Below are 16,492 nucleotides of genomic sequence, written 5' to 3' on the forward strand. Positions count from 1 at the left end.
CGTTTTCGATATTTCAGTTGCTGGCAAAAGTATGCTTGAAATTGAGAATAACATTTATGGAGCATGAAACAATGATACAATGAAAGCTGCAGGAACAAGCACAGAAGTCAAACAATCTAAAATAAACCCTGCATAAGGCACATGACAATGCCCTCAACGACAATGAACTAGGGACACAATCATATTAACACCAAATACATAAATATAAACACCAAAACAAACTTACAGCACGAATACACACACCACAAATAAACCACACCCTCATCAAAATTGCTTTACCTGAATTACGTAATTAATTTGGATCCAAAGGCTAAATTACGGACAAAGTCATCTATTATACGCATATAATGAAATTCAGCTGCTGTTGGTGAGTTAAAATTTAGGAATAAAAACTGTGATATTCTCAAATCAAACACAAGTAAATCAAAATGTATTATCAGACTCAGATTCCAATCAAATGAAAAAGAAAAGTTTCATACAACCGAATGATTAAGTATTCAACAATAAATTGTAGTTTCATTCATAATACAATGATGACTACAGGGACACGTCTAGTATTTAAATAATAAAATAATCCCACCTTTTAAGTTGTCCAAGGCTATGGCCGTAGATCAAGAAACGAGAGATACAAAACGTTGAAAACAGACTTCACATGCATCATAATAGTATTATCATTAATAAGTATGAATCCCGCTTGGGGCAGTCTACAAAAGACGAGTTCCTCTTGGGGTATAAGCTAGTTGATGCGCGTACACTTGTCCCAACATTCATCTAAATATTACCATCATAACGCCAAGCGCAAGGCAAGGTAGATATTGGTACCAAAAAGTGTAACGTCTTTTAGTACGACAAGGTCAGGGATTAAGGAAGTAATATTTCTACATTTATACACAAACATGGCTCACTTTCAATTTCCACAGAAACCGACCGTTTATCAACTAGTTAATCGTTTGTTAAAGTCTAGTCACATTTATATATAAATAAATATCATATAAAACCGATAGAATAATAACCAAGACTAATGGATGAGACGTCATGTTGCACTAGCTCAAAAACAATGGCTTTGAGTTTTATTAGCATACCGTCATTTTTCAGTTGAAGGCAAAACAATAATCATTCATTTTCACTAAATGTGTTAATTTTTCTACCGTTGGCTAGTCTAAACAAAGTAAGAATATGTAAATATGAAAAACGCACGTGTTTTCTAGCCCGAACCAACGTCACGGAATCAAGTTGGGGAACTTTCAATTGTTTAAATATATGGATTTTGATAATGAAAATATGAAAAATTGCTGTATTGAAAACATTTCTTTTACATGTTTAAGCACACTATAATTCGATCAACAACAATATAAACATCACTCCTAATTATGTCAATCCAGAAAGTCAGTAATTTCATCGTCTTTGTCTGCTAATGTACCAGCGAGGAGAATAAAATATTTATTGCGATGTTAAAAGTACCAAATCACACTTCTGTAAAATTGTTGAGGATTATTAAAAAATGAACGTAACAAATTGTAAAGGTTGCGGAAAGTAGTTCCTGTTCGATTTCAGACATTTGTTGTATGTTGTTGTGTAAGGTTGTGTTTCTTGTTTGGCCTTTACCATTGAACCTTTTAACAGGTTCAGAAGTAAGTGTTATCATACTCGGAATGTCCATGTTGTTTCCATTTTGCTTTATAATTTAACAAACAGACAACTTTATAGACAGCCATAAAATATGTCCGAATTATTCCACATTTGAGTGGGAGTGCCAGAACATGACGCGTTGGTTTCTTTCATTCATTTCATTTTCCCATGATGGCTTCCTTTTTATTAATAGTAATGTCCAGACAATTAGTTTGCAAACACCTAATGCATTTTCTGCGACGCATCATGTTTTGTGTCCAAATATAACCTTTATTTCCATAAACGGCTTAAAATAGTCTAGGAAAAATATTCAGCTAAGAAAAGAATGGGGAGTTGTTTACCAAGACCCATTCCGGCACTATAACAGTTGAAATGATATTATTATACCCTACTTGATTCTATTCGGTTGTTAAGCATGCAACCAAGGCATACCAACCGTCTGTTAGCTTTTTGAATCAATGTCCCAATTGTACAGTACCATGAGTAGGGTGAGACACCACATTAGTGCTGTCATAGGCTAGATTTAGAGGTCAATGTTATATATAAATTTTGTTCGGTAGCATTAAATACTTAAATAATTTCATTTAAACTAAGACTAGCACAATACCTTTGGAAGGTATGGCATACGAAGAAGTACTTTCATCTCAAAGGTCAGGGTCACATGTTGAAGGTAATGAGGCAAAATATAAATTGAATACAAATATTTATCGTCTAAGAAGTTGATGTTCAATCAAACCTCACGTGATTATTCAGCATCCTTAGAAATTGTGTCGGGCAATTTCTTTTTTCATTAAGCTCAAACACCAATGTCCTTTTATGATATGAATGTAGACCGGAAGTTCGCATCAACAGTCGTGTCTCCTCCAGGACGTTTATGCCAGAAAAAGTTAGAAAACATAATAAACATTCGAAAACACTTCAGCCATTTTGCATCGGAAACAACCTGGATATACGCGGACTGTTTACAATGTCAGAATAAATACGGTTTACTACGCTGCAAGTTTATCCCGTGTTATTTGAATCCAGCAGTTTACCTTCATGACTTTACTCTCTGGAAATGGAATTATTAATGCAAATACACATATCATTGGCAATTAATTTAAACTGAGAACTACACAATACAAGTTAAAACACTTCAGTTAATTGATACTATGATTAGTTTACGAACTACTTATATTGCTTTACCTTCAAAGACCCACGGGTGTTTTCGAGTCGAATGGAACTGTAAGACCCAATTGGGGATATGCTTGCGACATCTTTTGTTTTCTTTCGATCCAATGATGGGATTGAGTAAACATGCATGGACGTATAAACCTACTGCAGAAAACATACTGATGTAATGGGCAGGAAACAACACAAATAGGCTTTCTAGAACGATGAAGTGGACTCATTTACCCAGATTATACAAACTAAATCGGTTAGTTCGAGAAAGAAGACCTGTGACAGGTAGAATATTTTCAACAAACCTATCCAACTTTTCATTGACAAAATGCGTCTCTCACCTAAAAGAGGTGCTCGATTACTTTAACAGTTTATTACTGGTGTGTTGCAACAGTTTAATTTCAATATTTGTGCACGATAAACTGAGCTTTTAAATATGACAATGTCTATAACTGTAAGGGTGTGGAAGGGGTTGGGGGCTCGATTTCTCCTTTAAACTCGGTATCGGGGCTCGGGGGTCCGTCTTGTAAATATAGCCCTTGCAATACAACTGTTGAAATCAAGTAGTGCTTTCACCATTGTATCAACTTGTTTGCATAAAAACACTTGTATAAGAATGACAAATAATGCACCTAAGACTAAGATGCGTCAAAAGTTTCCCTTTAATACCATTTTTATTCCAAAACCTACGAACATAACATTTATAACTATTATTACTTTATAAAGTAATTGATAACAATAAAATATAAAATGTTTATCACTTTCTGATCATATTTGTTTGGTAGAAATGCCCGTAGACTGTCGTTTTCTTTTTATCGTATCTGTTTGCAGACATAAACACCCTGCTTAAATCTTCGCAAAGGTAAATAATATCATCACCGTGCATACAAAGTATTTAGGGTGGGGGGAGGAACTTGAGATCTTGAAACATTTTATGATGTTATGAGGTCAAATGAGATGAGATTAGGAACTTACTTTTTGATATTTGGGCGTGGCCATTTGAATGATCACACACAACCGAAATGTGTTTGCAAGTCTTCATCATAAAATGAAATTAGCACCGACAAGCCCTCTAACCAAAAGATTAACGCAGACCCTGAGACAAAACAAAACATGCAGTACATGATTAGATATACAAATACTATTTGAAAATTCAATTTGAACGCATGTGACAAGTCTATAAGTGATTGTGTTTTTCCATTAAATTTGTAAAAGTCATTACTTATTTTAATATTTTATGATATATTTTCAAACTTGCAAATACTCAGGGAGGGGGTTTGGTCAATGGAGGTTGTGTCAACAAAACTGCCTCTTGTGAATTGTGAATTAAACAAATGGGCTCTGGAAGGGAAATGCTTCGGAAGAGAAAACTGCTTTTGAAACATGATAACAGCAGTATCGGGTGATTAAAATTGTTTATTGATATACAATATACTGGTAACGCTGTCGACGCCACTCACACCTTTTCACCAATTTAAATACGGTACTCTGTTTTTAAGATTAAACACATTCAATAATCACGTAAAACGGAACATCTGACAAGCGTTGCCTTTTCCTTCTGCATGATTGTGTTTTATACGGTCTTATCTGATCACATATCTATCCGATTGCGGCATGTTCTCTTTAAATGTTTCATCAGGCTGAAGAGAAATTGCTGTTTCTCCCATGTTCTTCTACAGACACATGCCGCCAATATTGAATTCTAGACTATAACTTCTTTTTCAATGAATGGAAATAAGTAGTCTTAAATATGACCACAATTTGGATATTGGTGGGTGGACAAGGGTTAATTCGAAAAAAACAAACCTGACAAAGTGATACGTAATTTGTATTGAACATATTTGTATTCAAAGTCCTAGTACATCTATTAAATATAGACTCAATAATAATAATGAACAGATTTCGCACCAAGATCATTTACACCGTGAAGAGATGATACAAAATTATTCAACACCTTCAGCACAAAGAACAATGCTACCATATAAAATGAAATATAACATATTGTAATTGATTAAATTCAAATGAATACCATCATAAATACTTAAAGCTGCACTCGCACTGATTTACAATTGTGACATTTGATTTTTAATTCTTTGTCTCAGAAACAGATGATTTTGGTAGCAATGCTTTATTTTCAGTCATATTATATAACCCGCAGTAGAACAGATCTTATATTTTTGGGAAAACTGCTTTAAGCAATAAAACATCAATTTTCGAACGTAAATTTGAAACGTTGTGATATGATATCTTTTCCAAATCTTGAACCATTGGTTTCCATGCATTCACGCGAAAATTGGCTCATTTCACAAGCTTAAACAATCGGCCACAAGCAAAAATATGTCAAAATGGTTAAATGATATATCATTCACAATAACAATGCATTTAACTCTTTAGGTCTCAATTACTGTGAAAGACTGTACCAAGACAACATTACACATCGATTATGGTAAATTTTGAGATAACCACTTAGATACATTTATTTTTCTGGAGATCATTGTAAATTTGCTTGGCATAAATCGTGATTTGTTTTGATGTAAGGAGCACATTTCTTATTTTATTTTTTATTTTCATAATTGTTAGAAAAACAGAGGTTGTTAGATCTAGGGACAAGAAGGGGATGTCCAAGGTAACTTTCAATATTAATATTTGGTAGAGGAAATATGCATGCAAAACTCTATTGCTAAATTACGACTGTAACTATCCAAAATTATCCTAAACTCCCAATATCAAATTTTAGAGCATATCATTTCGTTTCTAGAGAAAGAAGCGCTAGTCTTAACTTGCGCATCACAAGTGCGCTGTCTTTAACGCCGTAACCTGGTTATGGCCCCCGAATTATCAACAGTGGATGTATATGATGTGAGCGATATAGGGCCTTAATTGTACTCTGGACAAAATCTAAAACCCTATTTAATATACCCTGAAACACAATAAGAACTAGAGATGCAAAGTCATTGGCAAATAATGCAACTGTATTGACTTAAACTTTTATATGTGTTAACTGATGAAACTACAATTATGAAAAACGTTTTTAATTATTTAAAGGGGCTGTACTCCGCATGATGAAATAGCGAAAAAACTTGGTATCGATGTGTATAATGCATTGAAACTTATTAACTCAAGTACCACATAGTTTACAATAAATTTATTTTTCTCAGTTTTGTTCGTATTTTTACATTAAAAAAGATTACTAGGTATGTGTACCTAGTAGAATTCATTTCTTATGCGTGATTGGCTAGTCGATGTTATCACGTGATATTACCAAGTTAGATATATAGCTTTAATATTCCAAACTGGATACAACACTGGACTGCAATTTTGGGGAAACCGGTTCGAACTCGGTATCCGAATCGATTTTTGTTTTACATTTTGGTATTTGTTTTCAAGATAATGATATCAAAGAGTAAAACATTTTATTTAATAATTGTCCTGAGATTCGTTACAGAATAAAACTTTTGTTGTGCCAATCTGGTGTACAGTCCCTTTAAACAGAGCCAACGTTGTGATAAAATCGAACGAAACAACAATATTTTGCAAAGAATGTGTTTTCAAATACTTTCGTTAGTTATTCAAATACCATTAAGAGTTATGCCCATTGGATCTGGCAGCCAGGATTTTTGGTGATAATTTGCAAACAAGTCAAGGTTTTGGGCTTGAATTGGTTATTTGTTTACAAACTCCATCACACGGTGTTTCACCAATTTAAAAATATTACTGTTTCAGAGATTGGGGAGGTTGACCTCAATCAACATCATGTTCTGTCATATGTTTATGCATTTCTAGAATTCATTTCTGTGCCAGGGTATCTAACATAGGATTCTAGGTTGCTCCAATAACTCAATAGAGCTTCTTTAACAACTTGCTTTATTTGAAACAAGCACACGATATTTTCCAATCCTATGATATTATTGTTATGCAATATAATACCTTTATACAAAGAATAATCGTCCATGATTGAAACATAGCGAAACAAAAACGTCATCTATTGAAATTCCTTTTAGCTTATAGTAAGACAGATATCGGAATTAGGATGTCGTACAGGTGCCATGCTTCATTTCGTGTCAAAAAAAGCTGTCGGCAGAATGAATGAGCTGTCATAAGAATGTAAAAAGAATGAAAATGGATATGCAATTACGGCTAGTGTCTGTCTTCGTCGTCAGATAGTGCTGCTTATATAATGACACAATTATTCAAAACGAGGGGAATGTCATGTAGTTTTTGTCTTTGCACATAAACTACTACTTTACTATACTTTCTCATGGCCTCTCAAAATAGACATCAGCAGTTTGCTCTTTGGTAAAGTTTGCCCAGGTTATTTTCGCCTAGTATTAATAAACTTTTCGGTTAATTCAACCAAACCAAAGAATTTACCAGTGTTATACAAATGACTGAAATATCTATTATTACACAGGAACCGGACTCGTGGATAATGTTTTACGCTATAAGCTTTTGTCATATTTGAGATAAAATAATTAAGTATTAACTAAACAACTGGATCGTATACAATTTCTATTGTTCCATATGCGACGCTAAAGTTTGATAGGTAAAATTTTGCATTTTCAAAAATGGTTCCTTTAATGTCGCTATATCAGCATATGCAAGGCTTCATTTCTTTCTTATTTTGTTCCTACAACGAAAATGCTGTCGACTCACTTGCACTACATACTATATGTAAATGCATGAAACAAAGGCATCCTCATTCTATTTAAAAATAAGAATACAATCACATTTTACGTAGAATCTATTTTCGAGTGTTGATGTCACACAGCCATCAATAATCTAACCTCACACTAAAAATATATCAAGAATGTATATTCTTGGAATAATGTTTCTTGGTAATCAGATTACACAACATCGTAAACAGTCAATGCAACTATTTAACACGAATCATAATTTCCGATAAAGAGTTATTTGTCAATGACATGAATGATATAATTGCATGCACAAAGTTCTTCTTGTACAGAGTGTCACATGATGTATCATGTTTGAGGTTATGCCTTTGATATGATAAAAAATGGCAATCGTCTGTTTGGAGCAAACTATAAACGTTTATGCGTAATACCAATTTATGTGTTGAACTTAACTTGTCTCTGTAGTCATACTTTGGCGCGGTATAATTCTATGTTCCATTGTATTATAATTGTACCATAGTGGCTATGTACAAAGGCAGCACCATGCATGGGAAAACAAGAATACGTGGACGAATTAATTAATGGCGGAGAGAGGCAGACTGATCTCTAAATGAATTGGCTTATTGACATAATGGTGATTTTTGATGAGCTGTGGGACTTCGATGTCGCAGCTTTTGTTGGAATAATGTTACGAGTGGTTGAAATGATGGTGAATGAGACCAGAATATTGGACGTTGTTCATTTGTTGGTTGGTGTGGTTAAGGAAGTCGAGACGGCGGTGGATGATATAACAGATGTGGATACAAGGGGGAAGTGTCACGAGAGTAGTTTTACTTTATGAAGTCTGGAAATGGTTGTTGTAATTGTTGAAAAGGTGTTGTCCTGGCATTTACTGTCTCTAGTATTCATTTAGCTTTACCAGCAAGTTAGATTAATGATCAGAGTGGGTGCGGCATTCGGAATTCATGTTCTTTACAATTTGTTGCAAGTTACTTGTATGGCACTTCAAGCATTTTTTTTTCAAATAAATAAGCACTAGGTTAATTTATCCCAAATATTTTCTACAGTACGATGTACGACGACAATTTCCTCGTTGATTAAGATTGGAAAATTTGCTTATTGTTGATTGGGAGAGAACATTTATGTTTGCTTCTTGTTGAAAGCGGTTGCCATTGCTTATTCGAAATGCTCAGCTTGTAAAAGAGTGTTGGGGAAGAACAAAAGAAGATGGCTTAACTAGAAATATATGCTCACAGACAACATGGTGGGTGTCTGTGGTTAAATTCCATGGAATTCGCATGCTTTTCATTCGTTACAGCTTTTTTATTATATGCCCCTGGCTGATAACTCTGTAGACATGTAATGGTTTGGACCAGCAGGCATAAAGCACGTTGGTTTTGTAGAAAGTATATGTTCCTTTAATGATAAAGTGCTATTTGGCTCCAAAGTTGGCTCGTCTTTTTATTATTAAAAAAACGTGTTATTGTTTGACGGTGGTGTCGTTATCGTGGAAAACGTTAATCTTGACCATAAATAAAAACCTTCAATATATCAAAATACCCATTGGTATACTTGTTGCCCGCCACAAAAGACACATGAATACCAAGACCAATACCTCTGGTTTATAACATGCGTGTTACTATTTATCCAACCAAACAATACGTTTGCTTTGTATTCACTCAGCAACTAAGTACTTTCTAACCTTACTTCACATTTTTGTGCACGTATTCATGCAACTGGCAAAAGCAGTTCAAAAACATTTTGCGACTTATTTCAATTTGCAGCTCTGCATTAAACACTGCAGTTTATTGTGACAAAGAGCAATTCTGTTATATCACTGCAGTATGTTTAGCTATAAAACTTCAGACAGCACTAACCTGTTCGTCTTTTCTGTCTTTGTCCTTCACTTTTTTGCTTAGTCCTCTTCTCAGGTAAGTGTAAAGGTCCTCTGAAGGACCGACTACACCAGTGCCCATTAGGCCGGGTGGGCTGGAAGACACTGATCTTGATGGCGGCCCAAAACAAGTTTTTGATCCAAGGGAACCTGCCCTGCTCCGACGTCCTCTTGGTGCCTTAAGCATACTTGACACTCTTTTATGGTCTACCTATGTGCACAGTGTTGAATACTTTTTATATTTTCGGTTATTTGAGTTCCAAGTTTTTAATTTGCAGAATTGAGTTTCTAATTTTGTAATTTTCGCTTCTTGGTACGATAAAGATTTACATCAATTACTTGTACAACATTATGGTAAACAGCAGTATTGTATACACATTCCGTCAGATATTTCCTGTGATAAAATTCCTCTCACTGTCCCTTTCACATATAAACAACATAATATGCATGTGTTTAAATAAATATAGAAATCCTTTATATTTTACTCAAATGAACACAACTTGTACATTTCTGCAACACACTGTACTCGGCAATTCTGCTTTTAGAAGTAGACTAGGGCTTCAAGGATTACAACGCTCCTTTTTATAATTTTCGTTAATGTTTAATGAGATTATCTATGGGCTGCTTTCTTGTTTTCTGCTGCCTGATAAATGACTTTACCCAATCTATTGTGATTTTCCACTCACGATTCAATATCAGTTGAGGTGTTGGATATATATTTGTGTTAGGTGCTAGTTGTGCATATCATATGCTCATTAAAATGTTGTGGAGTCATACGTGAATTAATCATATCTGTCTACAACACCACCCTCACAATAACAATGTATTCCTAAAATAGACAGTGCTTCGATTGCCAGACATGTTGTTGCAGAAAACCAGAGGTCTTATTAAAATGCATAGTACTAACTAAAAAACGTTTCAATTCAATTTGTGCGGTGGTGCTAACTAAAGAAATACGAACTACAACTAAGCTATTTCTATTCATTTCAATTGTTTATGCCTGGGAACACCAATCAGTTTTTAAAGGTATCAATTTTTTGATTACTCGTCTAACTACTAAAAGTTACTGTACATGATGTATTTGCTCTTGATTTCATTTTGAATGGAGACGTAAATAAAATGTTTTGCAATCTTTGAAGGCCAAATCACACATTTGTTTTCATAATTCTCGGTAAGTGGTCTACAATTTTCATTTTTGCTCAAAACAAAATTTCAAATAATACAGAAAATAATAAGGGGCCACCAGGCATTCAAACTCCATCTATTTGTTTTTATAGGACTCCATACCTATATTGTTTTCGTGGGATTTATCGCATCTATGTTTAAAAACAATACTCCAATTTTCATAAAAAATACCACAAATGCCATTCTTTTTAAGCCATGTTGAGTAAAACAACGACACACATACTATTATAATGCTTGTCATTGACTACTTCGAGGAGACTGTCACAATTATAAAAAATGATTTATCATAGGGTGGATTCTTTAATGTACAATAAGAAATATAAAACTATTGTAATTGGCCAGTATCATAGATAGGAATATTTATAATATAAAGAAAATGATTTCTCCTGCTCCTGTTTCTGTTTTTAAACGAACTTGACTTTACTGTATTTATTCGCCATCTTGATCCAAAATATTTCCTTCGAAAATAAATTGGTGTGGCCTTAACTTGCTTAAAAATCTTTTATAGATGACAATATTGTGAACATGTATCAACAATCAAACATATAAAAACACTATCTGACAAATTATTTATATTTCTGGTCCAATGTGCATATGCTCTCAAGTCAGACATTAACCTCGAAATTAAAATTAAACTGCAAAACATTGATGTTATAACTCCCAGCCTTACAGTGTTTATATTACCACGTTTATCTACTGGACTTGTTTCTGTAGATTGCATTGAATAGACATTCAAAGAATTTTTGTTGGGGCAATGTTTGGGCCATACAAAGTCGCCCGTACTCACAGTTAATGTTGTTATAATTCCTAGCCTTACAGATACAGAGTCCGGTGGTCTTTGTCGTCCTTTACCTTGTGCCTCTTTACACGGTTTTAAATCGGATTTTTGACTATTGGACTAATAATATCTGTCATGTGTTCCCGTTCCGGATAGAAAAATCCGACCCGAAGGCACCTGCGTTGCCAGGTAACGAGGCTTGCCTAGTTACCGGCTTTGCAGCGTGCCCGAGCATACATTAAATTACATTTTTTTGTGAACAAAATACATAAAAAAGCGCATTGTTGTACATATCACCAAAAAGCGCGTGCGATGATGTTTACTGACGTCATGACGCGCAGTTATTTGTATTCACTGCATACGTCAATAAGTTCCTTCGACATCACGTCTTTTATTATTTGTTATTTTGTTTTGTTTTTTAAATTTTATTTTTGTAAAGTTAATGTTAATATAACTCATCTATTTAAATCTCAAAATTATGATTACATAAAGTGAATTATAAAAGATATTGAAATTATTACGTCACAGCGCGTGACTCATCTGGCATGGGGGGATGCCAGATGGAGATTTCCAGCACGGCTGAATTCACCGGAAATACCTATCCGTTGTGCTAGAATTGCCTCTCTAGTTTTTATTATATACTTATTATATATAAAATGATATCGTAGATAAGGCGCATTGGTGTTGAAATGAGTTAATAATACAATGACAATATCAAACGTCGAAAATTCAAAAGTAAACCCTCTCTAGTGTTACAAGGGTTCAAATGAAAGTGGACTAGGAACGCAGGCGCATAACAACACTTACTAAAATACTTGACCATAAACGGACCACACTCTCATTAAAACTACTGTATCGATACATGATAAATGCTATTTATACTATTATATTTTTAAAGGAAGTACGGTAAACATTAGCTTTTAGTTTTTACGTATTTTATTAGTTAAACACTTTCTGTATCTCTACCCTTCGTAGACATGGATTACCTATATATGTTTAATTAAAGAGTCCGCCCAGAAAGTAAGCTAGTTCGCTAGCACAATACATCATATTGTCAGTTTTGGTACATTGTGATCTGGAAACGGCTATCACTAAAACTTAAATAAAAAAAAAATCGATATTATTTGTATTAAAATATATTTCACACGATGCATGACCCTAAGATTCGTTCCCTGAACGAACGAAGCCACCATTCTGGTATAAAGTGCATACAACACTACATTTGGAACGCCTATTTGCACGCCTACTATACTCTTATAGATTTTATTCGGGTAAAAGGTACATATAATACTACATTTGAAAAGCGATCTCTGTTTGCACGCCGTCTTTACACTCGGAGATTCTTTGAAACTCATAATGTATCACAGTTGACCTTTCTTCACTCGCTGACAATATATGGCATTTCCAGTAAATGGGTTGTGATAACAACACCGAGTTCTTATGCCAGACAGATCCTAAATGTAATCTGGAGCACGTTAGACAGCTATTTACATTCACATTCAAGACGGTATACGACAATACGACAAATCTATTTCTGTCTCGGTTCCAGACAAATACCAGAATGATGCTATTGTTTTAGCATGACTCAATGCAATCAATAAATGAGTTCACTTTGCATAACTCATTAGACCATACAGTGCAAAGCATGGCACTGATGACGTGAAAAGCAATGGTGACTTATGCACTTATTATGATATATGAATCTGATAATAATCTGTTACGCAATGAACATATATTTGATTTGATGGCTCATATTCACAAATTCACGTTCTCCAAAATGACATTATCTTTATTTATACGAGGGTTATTCATGATTCCTTGTTTTCTGCGTATATACCAGTACCGACACTTACATTATCAAATATAGTTCTATATCTTCAACTAAATTCCTATCGCAAAGACATTATCCCGAAATAGCATTGAGGAAACTTGATAATACTGTTAAAACTATTAATTGTAACATGTTAGAAATGAAGACAGGCATTATGATAAGCTATTAGCTTTATCCTCAACTTACTATATACATGTATATGATAAATATGTTGTTTACTGTAACTTTATGACATAGTTAATGATTAAACGAATTGTACTTTACACTCCGATAGCTCTACTATTCGACGCAAACTATAGGGGTCCAGTGGATCAAAATGACATCATTTCCGATCCAGAACAAATTCGTTTATTCGCAATAAACACAATTAAGTTCTTGAGAAATATCAGACGGACATGCTGCACAATGACACTCTATATTTTAAAGCCATTAAATTCAACATATCGTCGTCTCCATGCAAGAACTCAACTGCTATATGTATATATGCAGTAATTGAGTTCTTGCACTAGGGTGACGATTTTAAGCTGCGCAACTATGACACGAACATATAGATATTCAGGAAGTGAAAGATCATTAGTTATGCAAAGTACTTTAGACTCGAACTTCTTTATGTAGATTAGAGTAAAACGCAAATTTGAAAAATACAGCACTCTGCATTCATTCAGCATGAAACTATTCATTTCGTCAAAGCAGAGATTATGAACTCGTCATAACCACCCTCATCAAATTAAGCATCGACAGAAAATGGAGGAACACTATTAGAAATTAAATCGTACACTTTAAACGGACTAAAGAATAAAATCTTCAAAGTTTCAAGATATTTTTATGGTTCAATCTGTAGCGAACAAACAACGTGTGCAATTCGTTCACAAGTTCAGATGTTTATGTGTGTTTGAGAGCTTAATAAAATAGTTGCATTCAAACAACAGTCAGACAAGAATAGGAATAATTTCAAATAGCATACACTTTCACAATAACACTGTCTTGTGATTGCTGGTGAATGCTATTTTAACACAGATATATGCTTTTCACCACGAAGGAAATCTAGGTTACATTTCCTTCCATATCTTACTTATTTGAATATAAGAGAATAAATAAGAATATATTGGATTGGATAGTTTTGAACATTTATGCATTAAGCCATGAATGAAAACAAAAACAAAAATGTCATCACTTATTTCACATATCTTCGTAAAATTGGCCAAATCCCTTAAAACACCAAAACTTGTAGCAAAGATGGTTATGATTTTCTGTTTCAAATGTTTAAAACGTTTTAATTATTAGCCTCAATCACGCACTTTATATTAATAAAGATCGCTTAAGAAATATAATTCTTCAGAAAGTACGTGATGCAATCACATATTTTGTTAAGACATTAAACCAATATATGAACCTGCAAATGTCAAAACCTACTTGCTTTAAATTTCCAAACGCAAACAAAAATGATCTCTAACTTAAACATGAAGGTAGTTTTCCAAATTTGAGAAAAATTGGCCGTCCGTCTTTTGTATGAACGATGACATTTTTCGGTATACTCATTTTAATAAGCTTTTCCCTGATAAGAAGGAATCATGAACTTCATTCTAATCAAAGTTTTTAGTTTCATACTCATACATATATCATACATACACGCCAGCAGGTAAATGAAATCAAATTTATTTTACATAACGCATTGGCCTACTATCATCCAAAGAAATCAGCTCGTTGTTGGGACGTAAGATAAGACCACACAAGTGTTCAGTCTGTATAAATTTTATAATCATTAGCGGTCAATTAATTTGGATGTTGTTGGGAGTAATGAGGAGTTTTGGATCAATGTTTTATTGGCTGTAACGCTTTATTACTTTATTGACGGAAAACAGACAAATAAAAGATAATATCAATAAAAATACACCTGTATAACCTGTATAAAACAGATACCATTAAACACATAATATCGCAATGGATGTTATTTTATCTCAAACTGCACTACGGGATTGTAGTTTCTGACAGTTTATTGAACAACGTGTTCAACCAGTTGTTCGATGAGTTGTCCTCTGACACGGCTTGTGTTTTTGGCTGATGCTTTGAAAGCTCTTTAAATTATCCTCTGAAACGACTTGATGGTTTTCGTAGATGCTTAACGATGCATTCGTTTCGTCATGTCTGACAAGATAGGCTATATTGCTCGTTTTATTTGCAATGACGCAATATTTTATATCTATACGGAAGAAAATATTGAAAATATATATGTCGCAGTGCGTATTCAATCGAAACGTAAGAGACTTATAAATATAAGAAGGACGATGTTGATCGGACGGACCTGAGTTACTGCGGATAACAGACCTATTAGAATCGAATTTCGAAACTGTGTTACTCATTTATGTAACTAAAATGTCCATAAATTAAATGCAGTTGTTTGTGTAGTATTAGAAGAATTTGTAATTATATCAGATATATAATTTCCTTTATATATTACACGCCGCCCTAGATCCTGCATTGTTCAGTAATACAAACTACCCCTAAAACGGGCATGTACGCAACGCACGTTGTATTACCCTTCGATTTCTTCTGATTTGTTATTATTGAGTTGGAAGATTGTGTCATCCCATCTATTTACTGATCAAATAAAGAAACCAATGTATATGGTTTATTGTTTATTGTACAAACATCTAGTTCTTTGATAAGATCGTGTTTTACCAATATGGAATATTTATCATATTACGGAATGATCCTATCAGGCCTGAATGTGGTTACATTTAAAATATTTTAGAACATCTAAAAGATGACATTTTATTTACTCCCGTCAATGTAATAAAACAGTAGTTTAAATGTAATGTTAAAAGACACATTTTAGAAATATCATGTTTTATGTCCATATCTGATTTATTAATGTAAGTCATCTTCTGATCACCCTAGGGACAAGAGACCACGTTTCCTATTTAAAATACAATATGCCTTTGATAGCAAAACTAATAAATATCGAAAGAGTAATCAGACATGACAGTCTGTTTTTAAAACTGTGCAAGCAATCGCCATCAATAATGCAGGGTCCCTGGCTGTCAACAAGTAACATTGTAATATGTTGCAATTTGACATTTTCAATGCAATATGTAATTAATGATGTTATGCTAGAAAAATACATATAATTACCACGTTCACATGTTTATGGAAACGGTTTGAACATAAGTTTTGAAAAGGCAATGGCGCAGTTTTCTTTTCAGCTCTGCAATTTTAATTGGAAGTCCAACAACATTTTTAAACAAACATTATAAGTTCAGTCTTTATAATTCTCCTTTGATATTTTCACGAAGATGTTTATCAAGAATTGTTAGGTAGGTTTATCAAGGATTGTTGACAAATAAATGAACTTCATTAAGCAATCTAATACTATATATATATAT

The sequence above is a fragment of the Mya arenaria genome, chromosome 4 (genome assembly GCF_026914265.1).
Source record: "Mya arenaria isolate MELC-2E11 chromosome 4, ASM2691426v1".
Classification (NCBI taxonomy): domain Eukaryota; kingdom Metazoa; phylum Mollusca; class Bivalvia; order Myida; family Myidae; genus Mya; species Mya arenaria.